This window comes from Hemiscyllium ocellatum, chromosome 43 (assembly GCF_020745735.1).
Source record: "Hemiscyllium ocellatum isolate sHemOce1 chromosome 43, sHemOce1.pat.X.cur, whole genome shotgun sequence".
Taxonomy (NCBI): Eukaryota; Metazoa; Chordata; class Chondrichthyes; order Orectolobiformes; family Hemiscylliidae; genus Hemiscyllium; species Hemiscyllium ocellatum.
The window spans coordinates 33758049-33775420 of record NC_083443.1 but is presented as its reverse complement, the minus strand read 5'-3'; the positions used below and the strand labels follow the sequence as shown (position 1 = coordinate 33775420).

Here is a 17372-nt window from a genome sequence, read left to right as displayed (position 1 = left end):
AATTGCCCGAGCTGGAAATTGAACCCAGGTCTCTGGCGCTGTGAGGCAGCAGTGCCACCGTGCCACTGGATTATGCATTTGGATTTTGTATAAATGTAGTTCTTTGTTTTACTGATAAGATTGTAGCCCTATATACCAATCCAAGGAATATAAAGATAGTTTATATGGTTTTTGGATAAAACAAGGTTCTCCACAGATCCTTAGTTTCATGCATTCAACATCAACTTGCCAATTCCCAGCCCCCAGATAATTTGGTCTATCGACACAACACCTGGCACAATGCAAAGAAGAAGAACAGCTGATCTCAAACTGTGATATTTCTTATTCTGATATGGGTTGGAACAATTAAATGGAATTAATAATTGACCACAGTCCTTTTGGTCTGGGGAACATGAAAAATCAGACTTTGTTCCAAACTTGACAATGATCAGATGAGCCTGTCTGAACAGTTCACATTTATTTTGATTCACGTGAAGTTACCTCTGTCAGACCTGTGCAATGTCTTTCTATACATGAAGAAAAGTCAGTTGAGGGCTTAAGTATAGATTGACACGACAGAACTGGATACCTGTAACAGTCAGTATGTGTTGGAGCTATGTAGGATTTGGGTATACACATAAGGGGCCTAAATGCTTATTTGATGATCTTACTGGAAACATGTAATTCTGGAACTCTGTTCTGGATTATGGTTCATGAGAGCGGTTCTTTTGAGGCCTAAAACAAAATGTAAATGCTGTTTTCCTCGCCCTTCCCTTTACATGGAGCCAGAAGGAGCAGGATTACTCATAGAAACATAGAAAAATACAGTGCAGTACAGGCCCTTTAGCCCTCGATATTGCGCCGACCCAAGCCCACCTAACCTACACTAGCCCACTATCCTCCATATGCCTATCCAATGCCAGTTTAAATACCTATAAAGAGGGAGAGTCCACCACTGCTACTGACAGGGCAATCCATGAACTCACGACTCGCTGAGTAAAGAATTTATCCCTAACATCTGTCCTATACCTACCTCCCCTTAATTTAAAGCTATGCCCTCTCGTAATAACTGACTCCATAAGTGGAAAAAGGTTCTCATTGTCAACCCTATCTAAACCCCTAATCATCTTGTACACCTCTATCAAGTCACCCCTAAACCTTCTTTTCTCCTCCTCCCCTCTGTTCTCCCTCACTTTCCTGCACGACACACCTGACAGCTGCCAGTGAGGCAAAGAAGCCTAAATCATCTTTGTGATTATTGTAGAAGGAAATGGTTTAGAAACAGTTAACATTGGAGACTGCATTGAGCACCACCTGTTATAATGATGCAATACACAGCATCTTCATCAAGCCAAGAGCCTTTTCTTGTTAAGACTCACTTTTGGTTTTCCTCTAGCACTCTAAACCAATAGACCCTGAGACCCAGGCAAGCAAAGATGATTGGTGGCATGACACCCCAATCTCAAATTGGAATTCAGCTGACAAAGCATCAAATTAAAGATGCAGCAGAGTATAACAGAAGATTGTAAGAAGTTTATTAAGGTTGTGATAAGAGCAAGAGATCTTTAATTGAAATCCTCACTACAGGCTTGATTTGGCAAAAAAGCAAGCATTGTTTATTAGGCCTTGAAGGCAGGAAACTGTCCATTTTGCCATAGAAAAGTGGTCACATCATTATGCCTGCAAAAGGTGGGAGACCTTCATTTTGACAGCAAGTTTACAGGGAAACACTACTTACCAGTAATTAGATACAGCATTAAATCAACATTGTGATATTGAAATTGTAAGAGTCTACTTGGGAAAAATGTTAAAGCAGCTTTGAGATACCATTGAACTAAAAAGCTTTGGAAACACAGAAAATAAATATGAAAAGGCCCTTCAGCCATCAAGCCCAGACTGCCATTCAACATTATCCTGACTGATTGTCTACTTCAAAAGCATACTCCCACTCCCATCCATATCCATTGATATCATTACCCTTGAGAAATCTATTTATTTCATAAAAGTATTCAGTGTTGGGGAGCAGATGGGTTTTTGTTTCACCACATGTTTTGAAACCTTTCAAACTGTTATATATTTATGTGGAATAAAATAAGCCAAACAATTTTTCTTTCTTTAGTGTTAACAATAAGATACAAGTTTATTATACAAATGTGTAGACTTGTGGACTTATATTTCAGTGAAAGATTGCCAAATTAAAAGTTCACCAAGCCAGATTTAGTTCTGGGATCTGTCTTGGCCATTCGTAACATCAGCTTGGATTATAATCTGTAAAATAATAGGTCACTTTCAAAGTTATACAGCAATAAATGTCAAATGGCTATTCATACAAAGATGTTAATGTGGTGAGAAAAGATAACCAATGCATTACTTGGAGAAACTTGTAATTCAATTTACTAGAGTTTGACAGATCCTCTACATCAATGGACATTTCATTTATTTTAAGCTTAATACCAGGTGATACTAAGTATCACTGTCTTAATCAAATCAAATACCACAGTTGGAGAAACAGAAAAAAAAACAGCATTCACAGGTATTGTGTTGAAAGATGGCCAGACGAAAAGTCTAGTGAGTCAGCCAAGGATCATACTTTGAGTATTAATAGCATTTCACAATCAAAGATGACTTAATAGTGTATGATAGAAGACTAGCTATTTCAGCTTCCCTTCAGGAAGATGACCTGGCAAGGACTGTTAGGGATTGGCAGGTGTACAGGGGGCCTCAGTCATGATGTTCAGCGAGCTCATTGTGAAATCAATGATGATTTCACGGGATTATCAGGCCTGGAAATTAGCTCAATTATTACTGAAGGAAATTCAGATGACAGAAGGCAGAAAAATTTGCGAGTAGGTGGAGAGGAGAAAAAGAATGAGCAGTACAACCCACTTAAGTTCACTGATCAATTTTAACTGAAATCGTTCACGTGCCAATGCAGACTGGTGAACAAACTGTAACAACAGATGCAAATTTGATGGACAATGCTGAAATAGCACAAGTTCAAAAGTACTATTTCAACTGTTCCTTTTATCTTCCAAGGAAGAATTAACAGAACCAATGGCAGAGTAAAGTCAGCAACAAATCCTCAAATAAAATAACTGACATGTTTGATATGCCAGTAAGATAACCATAAAGGGGGAATGAAGGTGATTAACCGAATCCATAATTTGAAATAAAAAAGTTACATACATCAACACAAATGTATCAGCAAACTGAGAATTAAGATTTGTTTAGAAGATCGAGTTGGACAGTGTTGAAAATTATATTTTGCACTTTGGCTTTGCCTAACTTAGACAGATGAAGGGAAAGGGTAAGCATTTTCAAATAAACAAGCTAGAATCTACAAGGATCTGTTTTCATCGACTTTCTGCACTCCGAAATCTTGTGATTTGAAATAAACTTGCTGGACTATGACCTGGTGTTGTGTGACTTTTGACCTTTCTAGGACAAAGTCCAAGGTCAACTGCCCTGTTTTGGAATAGCAGCCACAAAATGGGATATTTTACATCTGTCTGAGTAGGCTGAATCGACCTGAGCTTATAGGTTGAAATTTCCCCCCATCTCACCCCAGCTCCAACCTTCCAGCTCAGCACTGACCTCATGACCTGTCCTACTGGCCAATTTCCCTTCCCATCTATCCGCTCCACCCTCCCCTCTGACCTATCACCTCCATCCTCACCCCCATTCACCTACTGTACTCTTTGCTACCTTCCCCCACCCTCCTCTCTGACCTGTCACCTCCATCCCCACCCCCCCATTCACCTATTCTACTCTTTGCTACTTTCTCCCCAGCAACCCCTCCTTTATCTCTCCACTCTGGAGGCTCCCTGCCTCCATTCCTGATGAAAGGCTTTTGTCTGAAACATTGATTTTCCTGCTCTTCTGATGCTGCCTGACCTGCTGTGCTTTTCCAACACTACTCTGATCTAAACTCTGTTTTCCAGCATCTGCAGTCCTCACTTTTGCCTAGTTATTTTTCAGGAGCTGTTGGATTACTAGTTAGAGGTCACACATTTAAGGTGATTGTAAAAGAACATGACAGGTGTACAGTTCCTTGAAAGTGGAGTCACAGGTAGACAGGGTGGCAAAGAAGGCATTTGGTATACATGCCTTCATTGGTCAGAACATTGAGTATAGGGATTGGGACGTCAAGTTGCGGTTGTACAGGACTATTCCGGAATATACATACAAGTTTGGTGACCCTTCAATAGGAAGAATGTTGTTAAACTTGAGAGGGTACAGACAAGATTTACAAGGATGTTGCCAAGACTGGAGGGTTTGAGTTACAGGGAAAGGCTGAATAGGCTGGGGCTTTTTTCCCTGGAGTATCGGAAACTGAAGGGTGACCTTATAGAGGTTTATAATAACATGACAGGCATGGATAGAGTGAATAACCAATGTCTTTTTCCGCGGGTGGGTAAGTCCAAAACTGGAGGGCAGAGGTTTAAGGTGAGAGGAGACCTGAGTCATAGAGATGTCGGGGTAACTTTTTCCTCACAAAAGGTAGCGTGTGCATGAAATGAGTTGCCAAAGGAAATGGTAGAAGTGGATGCAAGTATGACATTTAAAAGGCATCTGGATGGGTGCATGAATCAGAAAGGTTCAGAGGGATATGGGGCAAATGTTGGCAAATGAGATGAGGTCAGATTGGGATGTCTGGTCCACACAGATGAGTTAGTCTGGAGGGTCTATTTCCATGCTGTATGACCCTGTCCAATTATGACTGCCTCTATTAAAGTTCAGCAAAACATGGGAAACATGGGAAGAGGTCTGAAGAAGTCATATCAGACTCGAAATGTTAACACTGTTACTCTCTCCACAAATGCTGCCAGACCCGCTGAGTTTCTCCAGCATGTTTATTTTACTTCTGATCTTGAGCATTTAGTATTTTCCTTTTATTATGGGAAGAACTCTATTTTCACTTTCTGAATTCTCACTTGGCATTGGAAATAGCAGCTGAGGTTACCCTCTGACTACTTTTTTACCAAACCTTTTTTTTTAAGTTCCGGCACTCCTATGCTGTCTCAGAGACACAGCTGGGTGAAAAGTGCTCCCAGAGCTGCACCCAGCTGTGAAACTGACAAATGACTGTGGCAAGCTTATCCTTTATGTTTTTTTTTGAAATGTCTAACAAGAATTCACTCACAATTTCCCCATCACACATCTCATGAGACATTTCTTACCCTGCTGTGTTTATTTTCCCACTCAAACTCTTGATCAGTCACAGTCTAGAATATGCCAGCCATAGCATCTTGCTGCCCACAAATCAAATGTTGCACCTTCTATGACAGTAACTGCTTTTCAAATATACGTCATTGGTCATAAAATATTTTGCAATGCTCTGAGGTTGTGAAAGGCACGATAAAAATACAAGGCTTCTGTATTGCTTCCACAGATCACATTTACAATGCAAAATCCATTATAATTATCAACTAACAACAGAATGGACATCAATATAGTCAGGGTTGATTCAGTTATTCATCTTGAAAACTGGAGTATCAGACCTTGGACTCTTTGACCTATAGCTACACAAAGTGATTTAATTATTTACTAAATAATGAAGGCAAGTTGAATTCTGTTTAAGCAGTATCTTGTTATCTGCCAAAATCACACCATGTCAGTTTGCTCCACAGATATGTTGATAATTGTGTGAATGCAGACAACTGTCTATAACTCCAACTGATGAAAAGCTGCCATAACTCAAAACTGGATTAATTGGCCTAACAACTAATGTAAAAGAGCAACTGCAACATAATGAAGATCTGTTTTGTGTTGAAAAATAAACGACATGTGACTGAGAGGGGAAGAGAATTGGGGCCAGTTTTGTATTTTTTAAAAAATAAACTTTTAACTTTTTCAATAATAAGGACAATATAGATTTTCAAGGATACGGGAAATAAATAATCACCAATGAATATAGCACAAAAAAGTGTGGTTAAAATAGTGTCTTTAATATGGTAAAATGTCTTGTAGGAGCACAATGTGACATAATGACTGGTAATTTCATCAATGAAGTAATTTACCATATATGTTGCCCCTCACCTTCAGTAGATATTTGATGAAGGATTATTTACAGAGTTTAAAAGATGCAAATGCTAATTGGGAGGTGGTAGCAGTGACTTTAAAACTGAAGAATCAAGAACAAGCATTGCTATAAAGTCCCTTGTGCAGAAAGACATCTCAAATTTTTCCATTACAAGGTTACAAACCCAGTTACATTTTTGGAAATTTGTTATTCAAATCACAACAGATTGGCCTTTTGAAGGAAAATTACTGAGTATAATGATAAATAGATCAAAAACTTGCATTTATATTGCGCCTCAAGATTTCAGGATACCTCAAAGTTCTCTGGAGACATTGAAGTACTCTAGAAGCATGATCATTGCCTTGATGAAGGAAACACAGTGGCCAATCTGTAAACAGCAAACTCTCACAAACAGCAATGGTATGATCATATAAAATAGTTTTTTTTTGATTTTGACAGAGAGATAAATATTGGTCAGGATTTGAAGGATAACTCCTCGACTCATCTTCAAATTAGGGTCATGGATTTTGTATGTCAACCTGGGAGGTCAGACCGGGATTCAATATTAATGTATCATTATAAGGACAGATCTCACAGTGCAGCGCTGCCTCAGAGATGGGATTTCTGTGGCAAGTATTTCACCTCCTGCCTGTCAACACAGCCTGTCCAATATCTACAGGACGCAAGTCAGGAATGTGATAGAATAGTCTCCACTAGATTAGTGCAGCTCTAGTATAGCTCAAGAAGCCTGACATCACATATGACAAAGCAACCAGCTTGATTGTCACCCCATACACCACCTTGAACATTCAATTCCCTCACCTCTGATGCACAGTGGCATTGGTGAGTCGGACATTTAAAAGAAACTCTGAAACCAATCAGCAACAGTTTGTAAACCCACAAATTGCCATAGTCCTGGAGAACCTGGGCTGCTCTTTCATGAAGAGAGGCAACTGGTGATGAGTTTAACCCAAGGATCACCATGCCTCAGGCATGGGGCATAGTTAACGGTTAATAAGGTGGGGCCTTCATGGTAACCTCAGCCAATACAGGAAATGAATGCATGTTACTTGAACTACTCTGCTTCACAAACAAGCTGTCCAGCCAACTGAACTAACTGACTTATCTAAGGACAATGCAAGTTGACATATGGGAAAAAGCACCATCTAAAATTTTGCCCTTAGTTACATTACCTTGACTTAGAACTTCAAAGTAATTGGGTAAAATTCCTGGAACCCCCTGTCTAACAGCATTGTGGATCCACCAAGGATGAAGTTCAACAAGGTTGCTTACCATCACCTTCCCAAAAAGAAATTAATAAAGGACAATAAATGTTGGCCTTGATAGTGACATCAGATCTTTTCCAAGAATAATATAAATATGCATTACCTGAAATTGGTGAGTTTTGAGAAGATTTGTAGCTCTGGTTGAGGTTCTGGATATAGGTTTGCTTGTTGAGCTGATAAGTTTGTTTTCAGACATTTCGTCACCAAACTAGGTAACATCTTCAGTAAGCCTCTGGATGAAGCACTGGTGGTGTAGCCCGCTTTCGATTTATATGTTTGAGTTTCCTTGGGTTGGTGATGTCATTTTCTGTGGTGACATCATTTCTTGTGGCAATGTCATTTCCTGTTCTTTTTCTCAGGGGGTGGTAAATGGGATCCAAGTCAATGTGTTTGTTAATAGAGTTCCGTTTGGAATGCCATGCTTCGAGGAATTCTTCCGCGTGTCTCTGTTTGGCTTGTGCTAGAATGGATATGTTGCCCCAGTTGAAATGGTGTGCTTCTCATCTGTATGTAAGGATATTAGTGAGAGTGAGTCATGTTGTTTTGTGGCTAGTTGATGTTTGTGCATCCTGGTGGCTAGTTGTTACAGTTCTTGCAAGGTATTTTGTAGATGAAATCAGTTTTGCTTGTTGTCAGTGAGTGTCCAAATAAAGCACTGGTGATGTAGCCCACTTTCTATTTATGTGTTTGAGTTCCCTTGGATTGGCGATGTCATTTCTGATTGGGACATCATTTCCTATGGGATCCCATAGGAAATGATGCCACCACAGGAAATGACATTACCATCCCAAAGTAACTCAAACACATAAATAGAAAGTGGGCTACATCACCAGTGTTTCATTTGGAGCCTCACTTAAGATGTTACCTAGTATGATGATGAAATGTCTGAAAAATGAAGCTTCCAGTTCAGCGAGCAAACCTACATCCATTACTTGAAATGTCAGGTTAGATTTAAGTATACCAGTTTTAGGAGTTGGACTTCAACACTCCACTTTCTGACCCAAAGTCATAACTGTACCATTGCTGATTTTTGATAGTGTCTGAATGTTGTCAGTATTAACTGAACTCCATTCTTCTGTCCAGTTTGTTGCTACGCAGTTACACAGCTTCCATTGCAAACCCTGCCTTGTCCTCTGCTGTGCTCAAATAAAAAAAACCCAACTGAACTCAATCTGAAACAACCCAGCTCTACCCACCCAATCCATCCTCACGGTATTCAAGCCATCCCAAAAAATGCACCCCAACCCAACCCAACGTATTTCATCTCAGTCCTGAAGATAGATTACTGGACCCAAAAGGTTAACTTTGATTTCTCTCCACAGATGCTGCCAGACCTGCTGAGTTTTTCCAGCAATTTCTGGTGCTTCTGATTTACTGCATCCATGGTTCTTTTGATTTTTATACTTCATCCCACCCAGCCCACACATTGTCTGCCCAACTGAACATAACCCCAAACTGAACCCAAACCATTACCTGAATCAAACCCACAAGAGTGCACCCACCCAACACACTCCCATTGTACCTGACACCAACACACACATCCCTACTCAGCCTAACACAAGCCTTGCCCTGACCTATCTCACCCCACTCTACATTTCCACTTGGTACCACCCCATCTTAACAATACATGCCTACCCATCATACATCAATCTACCAAATGCAAACAACCAGACTCAACCTGACACCAACAGTTCCCCTTGCCTGACCCAACTAACACCAACAGATCTCCTATCCCATCCCACCCAACACAGTCCATTCTACTGATCATATTCAACGCGCACTAAACCCAATACACCTCATTCAACCAATACTTCCCCAGCCAAATACACAGTCCTCACTCCAACTTCACCCACACCAACATACATCATCCTACTGAAGTCACCCATTGCCTATCCAATGCATCCCACTCCATGGAGCCAAAGGCACTCACCTCTCGCGAGAGTTGGCAGCCTCCGCCGGCTTCTGGCTCTCGCGATGGTGGGAGCTGGTGACTCACCTCCAGAGGCAGAGGCTCCGGGACTGAGGGAGGGACAGGGACACACAGAGGGACAGAGAGAGAGAGAGAGAGAGAGAGAGAGTGTGAGGGGGGGGGGGGCTCCGGGATTGAGAGAGTGTACGTGCGAGGGACAGCGGGAGAGGTAGAGGCTCACAGGCTCCGGGACTGAGAGAGAGAGAGAGACAGGGATAGAGAGGGAAGGGAAAGGAAAGGAAAAGACTGGGGGAGAGGAAAAGAGAGAGAGTTCAGGAGTAAGTGAATGTGAGAGAGAGAGAGACAGAGAGATATTCCGGGAGTGAGGGGGCGGGAGCACCGGCTGAGTCAGTCAGGGACCGAGCGACCGACCGGCGGATGGACGGCCGGCCATCAGGTAGGACAACATTTTACTTCAGACCGGAATCGCCCCCCACCCTCTGCCCCCCACCCCCCACGGGGTGTGTGTGTGTGTGGGGGGAGGTGTCCCCGTTATCCGCCCCCCGGGAGCACCAACCGTTAGCGACGGTCGCGTGAAGCGCTGACCTTTGGCTCCAGGGTTGACCCCTGACCCTGGGCTGGCCCTGGCTGTCCCGGGCATTCCCCAAAGTTGGCAAAGTATTGCATTCCGTTGGCAGAGTTTGTCTCGTTTCGCCTTTGCTGGACGGGATGCCGCTGCGGCTCTTCCATGAAGGTGCACGGCAGCAACATATGGTAAATTGAAATGAGCAAAGTGTCTTTTCTACTTCGTACCAATGTTGTCAGCTCTCCTGCAAATCCAGTCACTGCCTGCCTTTCACCTACCCGTTGCTTGTGAAGCAGCAGAATACATCAATGTACTTCTTAGCAACTGGTCTGACTCCAGTAGGACCATGTTTGACGTGGCATCGATTTATTGCTGATATTCGGCATTTTGGATCTGTTCTTTTTGGAGAGGGAGATGTTTGGTTTAAATGTGCCTTGCTGTTTAATGTATTTCCTAATTGAACCTAATTTAAAAGGTGTACCTGATCCTTTCAGCTTTGTGGGTTGGTTTGAATCAACCACACCTTTGGTGTAAAACTCCATGCTGTGGCAACTTTAAATTCTGTTCCAGTTTTGCTAATCAGACTGAACTGCTGTGGAACATAATACACTTGCTGTTTAAAGGACTAGATGAGACAAGTTGAAAATCACACAACACCAGGCAATAGTCCAGCCGGTTTATTTGGAAGCACTGGCTCTTGGAGAGCTGCTCCTTCATCAGGTGGTGAAACAAATACTTTTATTAGTTTTATTACTCTGTTCATATCTTTCTTGCTCTTGAGTTTAGTATTTGGACAAGACCATTCTCTTTGCAAACCTAGTCCATTTCTAAATCATCCTCAAAACTCCTTCCCTTCCCACAGCACCTTTTTGTGTACCTACAGGAGATTCAACATCTGTGCTTCTTTCCTCATACCATCCAGAACATCCACACCATTTTGGTGGTACAGTAGTTAACTTTACATTTTAATTTAGAAGGTTGCATTAACTGCTCCTGATGCAGTTTCTTCTACATAATGAGACCGAAGGCAGATTAGATGATTACTTTGTGAATGTCTGTCTGCTGTGTGTCCCAGGACTTCTGCCTGCTCATCATCTAAATTTTGTGTACCATTCCAAGTCAGACACTCTGTCTTCAGTCTATTTTGTTGTTCTGATGAAGCAGAGCGTAAGTTGGGAATGGAAAATTATTTTTCACTTAGACACGATAGTTGAATTTAGCAAATCAGATGATAACCTCTGCCAATGTTCTTTTTTAGAGGAACAATTTGGTAATGATTTTGCTGTAGCTATTTTGACCTTATCTAGACACATTTTTGTTATTTACTTTTTCCATTATTCTCCCCTTTTGCTTTGCCTCACCATCCATTTTATTATTTAGTCTTTCCTGCAATCCAACCTTACATTTTATTTCTCTGTCTTCCCTGTGTTTGTTTCTGTACATGGTTAATATCTTGTTATATCTCCAGTTTAGTTAAAAGGCTACTTACCTGAAATGATACCTTGGCATCTTTCACTGCAGATGCCTGACTTTTCATTCTTATTTGAGAGTGTGGTGCTGGAAAAGCACAGCAGGTCAGGCAGCATCCGATGAGCAGAAGAGATGTCATTTTAGGCATAAGCCCTTCATTAGGAGAATGTCGATTCTCCTGCTTCTCGGATACTGCCTGACCTGTTATGCTTTTCCAGCACCACACTCTCGACTCTGATCTCCAGCATCTACAGTCCTCACTTTCTCCTAGTTCCTTTTTCATTCATTCTTATTTCAGACTTTCAGCTTCTGTAGCATTTTGCCTTTCTTGTTGACAAATATATAGATTTCCATTTAAAAAAAAACCTTAAAATTTAACATGAAACTAACCTTCTTAGGTATCATCCACTAGTGACTACTCCATATTATGGACTAATAATCATCAGAGGCTCTAGAATGTAATGGGAGATTTGGGAGTAGTCTGCATTTAGTTCAAAAATGCCGAGATTCTCAACGTTCTTTTTGTTGAATCAAGTGGAAATATGATTGCGCTAAAGACCAGTTGATCTCCTGTTGCATTACACAGCGAAAATGAAATGTTGTCTTGAGGTGAAGTTGATTTAGAGGGCAGGGAATAATTGAATTAAAATGAGGCATCTGTAATTCAGTTTACACTTTGGTCCAACATTTTGTCCTTATTTATATAATAGTTTGATTTTACATTGAATATTGGCACGATTTAGGAAGGGCAGAATCGATTGGAGTGAAGCATTGCTTAGAAGGCAGCCTGAGGCAACTGAAGCTAGGTTGAAAGTGAAGGAGTGAAAAGCTGAAACAGTACAACAAATATGACATAACTTTGAGAGACATGTATTTTTGAGAATTATATGTAAATGTGGATTATGTATACTTTTGGAAGTCAGGTGTCTTAAGAGCTGAGCTACTGCGTAATGACTGTTTGTTTGTTTCATGGTGCTGTTTTTTAAAATCTGGTCAGTGTAAGTCCATGATTTGAATTCCTTGATAAGTTGTTTTCGCACTTTTTGTTGATAGCGGTCCAAGTTCTAATCAAGAATACCAGGGTACCTTCTGATGCTTCATGGAATGACAGTGGCAACATGCTGGGGGTATTCAAGTAATACTTTGAGCAGACTTAGAAATACTTTTGAAATTATTTTCCATGACTCTACTCTAATTTTTTGGCACACTATTATGATAGATGTTGCATACTTTGGATTGATGAATATCAATTTGCAGGATGTAAAAGATTTTAAATGGCAGCTTATTGCAATCGTAATATTGTATCTCTCTTGAATATTGCTACAGATTAATAAATCTTTATATCGCTTTTTACAAGTTTTATTTCAAAAATGTTTTGTGGTTAATATTTGATATTCTGCATGTTAAGCTAATATTCCAACAAAACCCTAACTAGTTTCCATATTTCTGAAATGTAAATACCTCAATCATTGAAATTTAATGCCAGTTAACACATTTTCCTTTGTGTTCAAGATTAGCCAGGACTATGGAGAACTTGTTGCTCATGTTTGCAGGGTCATGAATTCTCTCAAGCTCGTCCTGACAATCTTAATGCTCAACTCAGAGAAGAATATTGCCTGATCATGCTTGGCGATCGAAGAGTTTTGGCAAAATGAGTGTTGAATTTTTGCTGTAAATTTATAATTTTCACTCTGAAATTGCAAGCCATCTGATATTGGTATAACTGCAATTAATATTAGCTGTAAGTTGGTCAGATTGATACTGTTTAAAAAAAAAGTATATTTTTACTTAATGGTTTTAGGAATTGTGTTCCTTATGTCATTGGGATGAAATGTATTGCATCCTGAGGCCAAGTCAGCAGGTGTAATCTTGTTTTGCAATAGAACCTGAAAGCAAAGTGTGAGGAAAGAATAAATGTGATAAAGTCACATCATGATGCTAAACTGAAGATTCTGTTCTCTTGTACATACTGAAAGGCTTGTTTGGATATTAAGGTAAAGAATAGCTTTTTGATCTTTTTTCTGATAAATCAGATTAGTTAACCATGATCTTATGTAACGAATTAAAAATGTAGCTCGTTAACACTTGCTTTTATTTAATACTTTTACATCGTGAACTATTTCATTCTCTGTGCATTTTGAAGTGTAGATTTTGTGTAGAGTGGTAGAATTAACACTGGTGACAGGAAATTTACGTAAGAAAAGTGAAAGATGTCACAAGTGTCAATTCTATGACTGAATTGGTAAATGTGAACTTGAAGAGTAAGGAGTTTTTTGTTGGCACTGTTTATATTTAACCTTTACAAATATAAATTACTGTAGTTTATATTTGTAATGCACCAGCTAAGTTAGTTGCAGAGAATTGCTGTTTGGCAAATTTGACTTTATTGTTATGTGTACTCAATGCTATACTGTAATTACTGTAATGTTTAACTTCGTTCTTTCTTTCTGTCTATCTTGTTGTTAGGATTCTGTACCTACATACTTATACCTAAGATGGTGCCTTGTGGATCTTTTTAAATTGACAATTTAGCATATAGCTGAACATAGTTTCAGCGTAAATTGTAGCTTCTTTGTTTGAAACTGCGTTTAAAGTGAAATATGGAAAGGGTTTATTACTTTATTACAGAAACCGCCTTAGCCTTAGACTTATTCCTTTGTCAGTTAGAAATACACAAGAAAGATAATGACGATAAAATTCCTATCCACCACACTTCTTCATTTGTGTTGGCTACTGCCCACAAGACGATTTATTAATATTTGTTTTCATTTCAACCAGTGTTCCAAGTAATTGGAATCAGGAGATCTTTGGAGTGATTATGGGTTTAAGGTGAGGGATGAATATAGGACAGTGAGGTTATGAATCAATAATAAAAGGACTGTTTCTGGTGAGGTCAAAGGTGATGGTTTCTTTTGTGCAATTGTTAAACAGAGGGAATTGCAACTCCTTCTGTTGTGGGGAGTCAATGAAAGAAATTCAGAGAGGGTGTGCTTCCAAACTCTCTCCACCTTTTCTGTAGTTCTGTTTGAATCTTTCCAGTTAGGCGTTGGCCACAGCCCTGAAGTCACATTTGAAATCTATGCCTCTCCATAGAGCAGTTAGCTGTATCATCATTCTCCATGTCTCTGTTCTGTTGCCCAGCTCATAGGGACCGTCCTTGCAAAATTCCTGTTTCTATCCAGTTGCAGCAAGTCAGTCCAGCAATTGTTTCTGAATACACACTCACTGCATAACCCTGGAGTCACCCTGGAATTATCCCTGTCTCACTTCCTTTGCATCTACGTGCTGCCTGAAATAATAACAAATGTTGTCATCTCTGACTCGGTCACAGCTGAGTGAAAGAAAATGATGTTGCCTAATGATGTGAGCTGTGATATTAACCAATATCTGAAAATTCAGTTTTGACAAGATATGAAAATGAATTAGTGGAATTTAATGCAAGCATTTGTTGTACATTTCCTGATTGACATTCTCCAATTGCAGATCCCAGCTTGCCTTTTCTGCTTGCTCTTTAATGTCTGGCAAATTCCTGTACCTTATGTTTCTACCTCGTGTTGTATCAAGCATTTCTCTGTACAAGATGTCCACCTAAATCTATATTTTACACATTGCTCATCTTGGAGGCATTTCCTGAACCATTTTTGAGAATTACATTGCTGTGTTGTTAGAGAAAAGATGGAGAGACTTGGAAGCACTTGTTTTCTCAATTCTGTCCACTATTACTCTGTTCCAAGATTAGATGAATAAGTTGCAATTTCCTCAAGTTTGTAGTTGTACCTTTAGGTGCTGCTCCAGTTGCTGTGGAAGGTCAGCCAGATAGTTTGTATGGTTGAATAGTTATAATATATTACCAAAAGTGTTTGAAGGTATGCATAGTGAGTGTATAACTTTGAATAAATTGATTTTTACAGTTAGACTGTAAAATTTATTCTGAAAGGGCAGATATTATCTCCAAGCACGTTCACGAGAAAAGCTGGAAATGTTGAATCCTTCCAGTTCCTCTAAGAAACTCTGTTTCAGGGTCTACTTTGTGGTGTAAAAATGTTCATATTTATTACTTTGGTGTTTTCACCAATCCTGAAAAGTTGTTTTGAGAGCTGCTTTCTATTTGGAGGCAAACCATGCAACTTTAATTTTGTACACTCCCTTTGGTGGCTCAGGTATTACCTTGTTTAAATCAGTATTTTGTGCTGATTGCTGAGATACTGTAAACAACCAGCCAATAATATGTGTTGCAAATAAACACAAAACAAAGGAAAAATGATGAATGAAAGATGGCACTTGTTTTTGCTATTTTAATAATTTAGATGGTTCCAGTATTTGGGATAAATTATTGCATTGTCACAAAGGCCTAATTGTTTTTTTAAAAATTGCTCAACTCTTGGCCAGTGCTCAGTGGTTAGCACTGCTGCCTCACAGCACCAGGGAACCAGGTTCAATTCCGCCCTCAGGTAAAATCTGTTTGGAGATTGCATATTCTCACCTGCTTGTGTGGGTTTCCTCTGGGCATTCTGATTTCCTATCACAGTGCAAAAATGTGCAGGTTAGATGGATTGGCCATGCTAATTTGTACTGTTCAGGAATGTGTATGTTAGGTGGATTAGGCATAGGAAATGTAGGGCTATAGCGATAGCAAGCTGGGTGGCATGGGTCTTGGAAGCATGCTCTTTGCAATGTTGGTGTGGACTTAATGGACTGAATGGTCTGCTGCCACACTGTAGGGATTTTAGGACTCTTGTGAATATTTGTTCTATTTCTTATAGTACATAATTTCTTGGCTGTAATGAATCATTCAGTAAAATTCATCAGAACAACTCAAGGATAATTTAGTATTAAATGAAAGAACTGCTGGAGATCTGAAACAAAAACAGCAAGTGCTGCAGAAACTCATCAGCTCAGGCAGCATCTGTGAAGAGAAGAACTCTAAATGTTAACTCTGCTCTTCTCCCCCCAGATACTGTGAGACGTCCTGAGTTTCTCCAGCACTTGCTGTGTCTGTTACCAGCAATAATTAGATATTGTTGCATGTGTAATAATACTGTACTTTTAAGACATGTGTTCTCACCTGTTCCTTTTCCAGAGGGTTATATTCACAGTGGTGCCGAAATGTCTCCATCAAGCAGGCAGTTGGTAAACCGCTTTGAGTTATCCTGGGTGGTTTCTTTTTAAAGTGGAGTCAGGGTTTCCACAAAGCCTTTAGTTTTGCTTTCAATTAGTTGAGAAGTTTTACTGCTGGCTGCTAAAGCTGAAAACTTGAGTTCTCTGCTCTCAAGTAAGTCTTAAAAACCCTCTTAAAAATCAAAAAGGGTAGTTTGTCGCTTTTGGTGTTTCTACTGGACTGGAGAGAGACCGTAATTAAGAATGGATTGCCTTTAGCAAGTGTTATGGATCCCTCAAAAATATGTTAAGAAGGTAGACTGGACCCTAACATTTTTGCTCATTTTAAAAGCAAATGTAAAGTGTCTCAGATGCAATGCAACTTTTCAACTATTCAATATAAAGCGCAATTTATTTCAGCACTATAGTTAGAGTACAACCAAAGAAAAGAATTTAGAATAACTTAACAGATTGGCAACTTCACAGAATAATAGATACAATAACTATTACTAATTAACTGTTCCAATATAGTAACAATGCATAAAAACATCTCTTGGCAAAATGGAAAATTCAGACAGATTCTCACATGTAGTTCTCCAATCCAAAAGGACAGAACATGAAGAGTCAATTCAGAGAGGTAGCAGCCAGGTGATGTTCACTGAAGCTCCCAACTCTTTTAAGACCCTAAGAGCTTCTAATATTTCTGATAAAAACCAAATCCCAGAAATCTGGATCAGTAAGAGCCTGCCACATGCATTTGTTAAAGAAAAAAAACCAGAGGCCTTCCTAGCTGTTTACCCAAGAGGTCTTCAAGTAGTGGGTTCGGCACCTCTGACTTAAATCTCTCATAAAAATAGCCCCTTAAAGTGACAGCATCATTACCGCAGGGTGTGTTTATGGGATGCTGCCTGTATTGGAAAGCTGATTAGTTATTAAATAATACATTATCTTGTTGAGTATTTCAGTAGAATAAGGTTAGGCTAATTCTTTATTTGTGTTTTAAATGTGTTGCAAGAATCAAGT

At 39.7% G+C, this 17372-nt stretch overlaps 1 protein-coding gene across 2 annotated transcripts in view; it reads left to right on the top strand.

The window, feature by feature from the left end:
• Positions 1-9377: 9377 nt before the first annotated feature.
• The window catches only part of LOC132834902 (inactive ubiquitin carboxyl-terminal hydrolase 54-like), a 130000-nt gene continuing 122005 nt past the window's right edge, over positions 9378-17372 (top strand). Inside the window, exon 1 of one of the 2 annotated variants that reach the window (XM_060854020.1) lies at positions 9378-9653. The gene's annotated coding sequence lies outside the window, so the exon portion shown is untranslated. Of the gene's footprint in view, positions 9654-9921; positions 9971-17372 lie in introns of those variants that run through there. The other variant, XM_060854021.1, reaches the window with a different exon arrangement.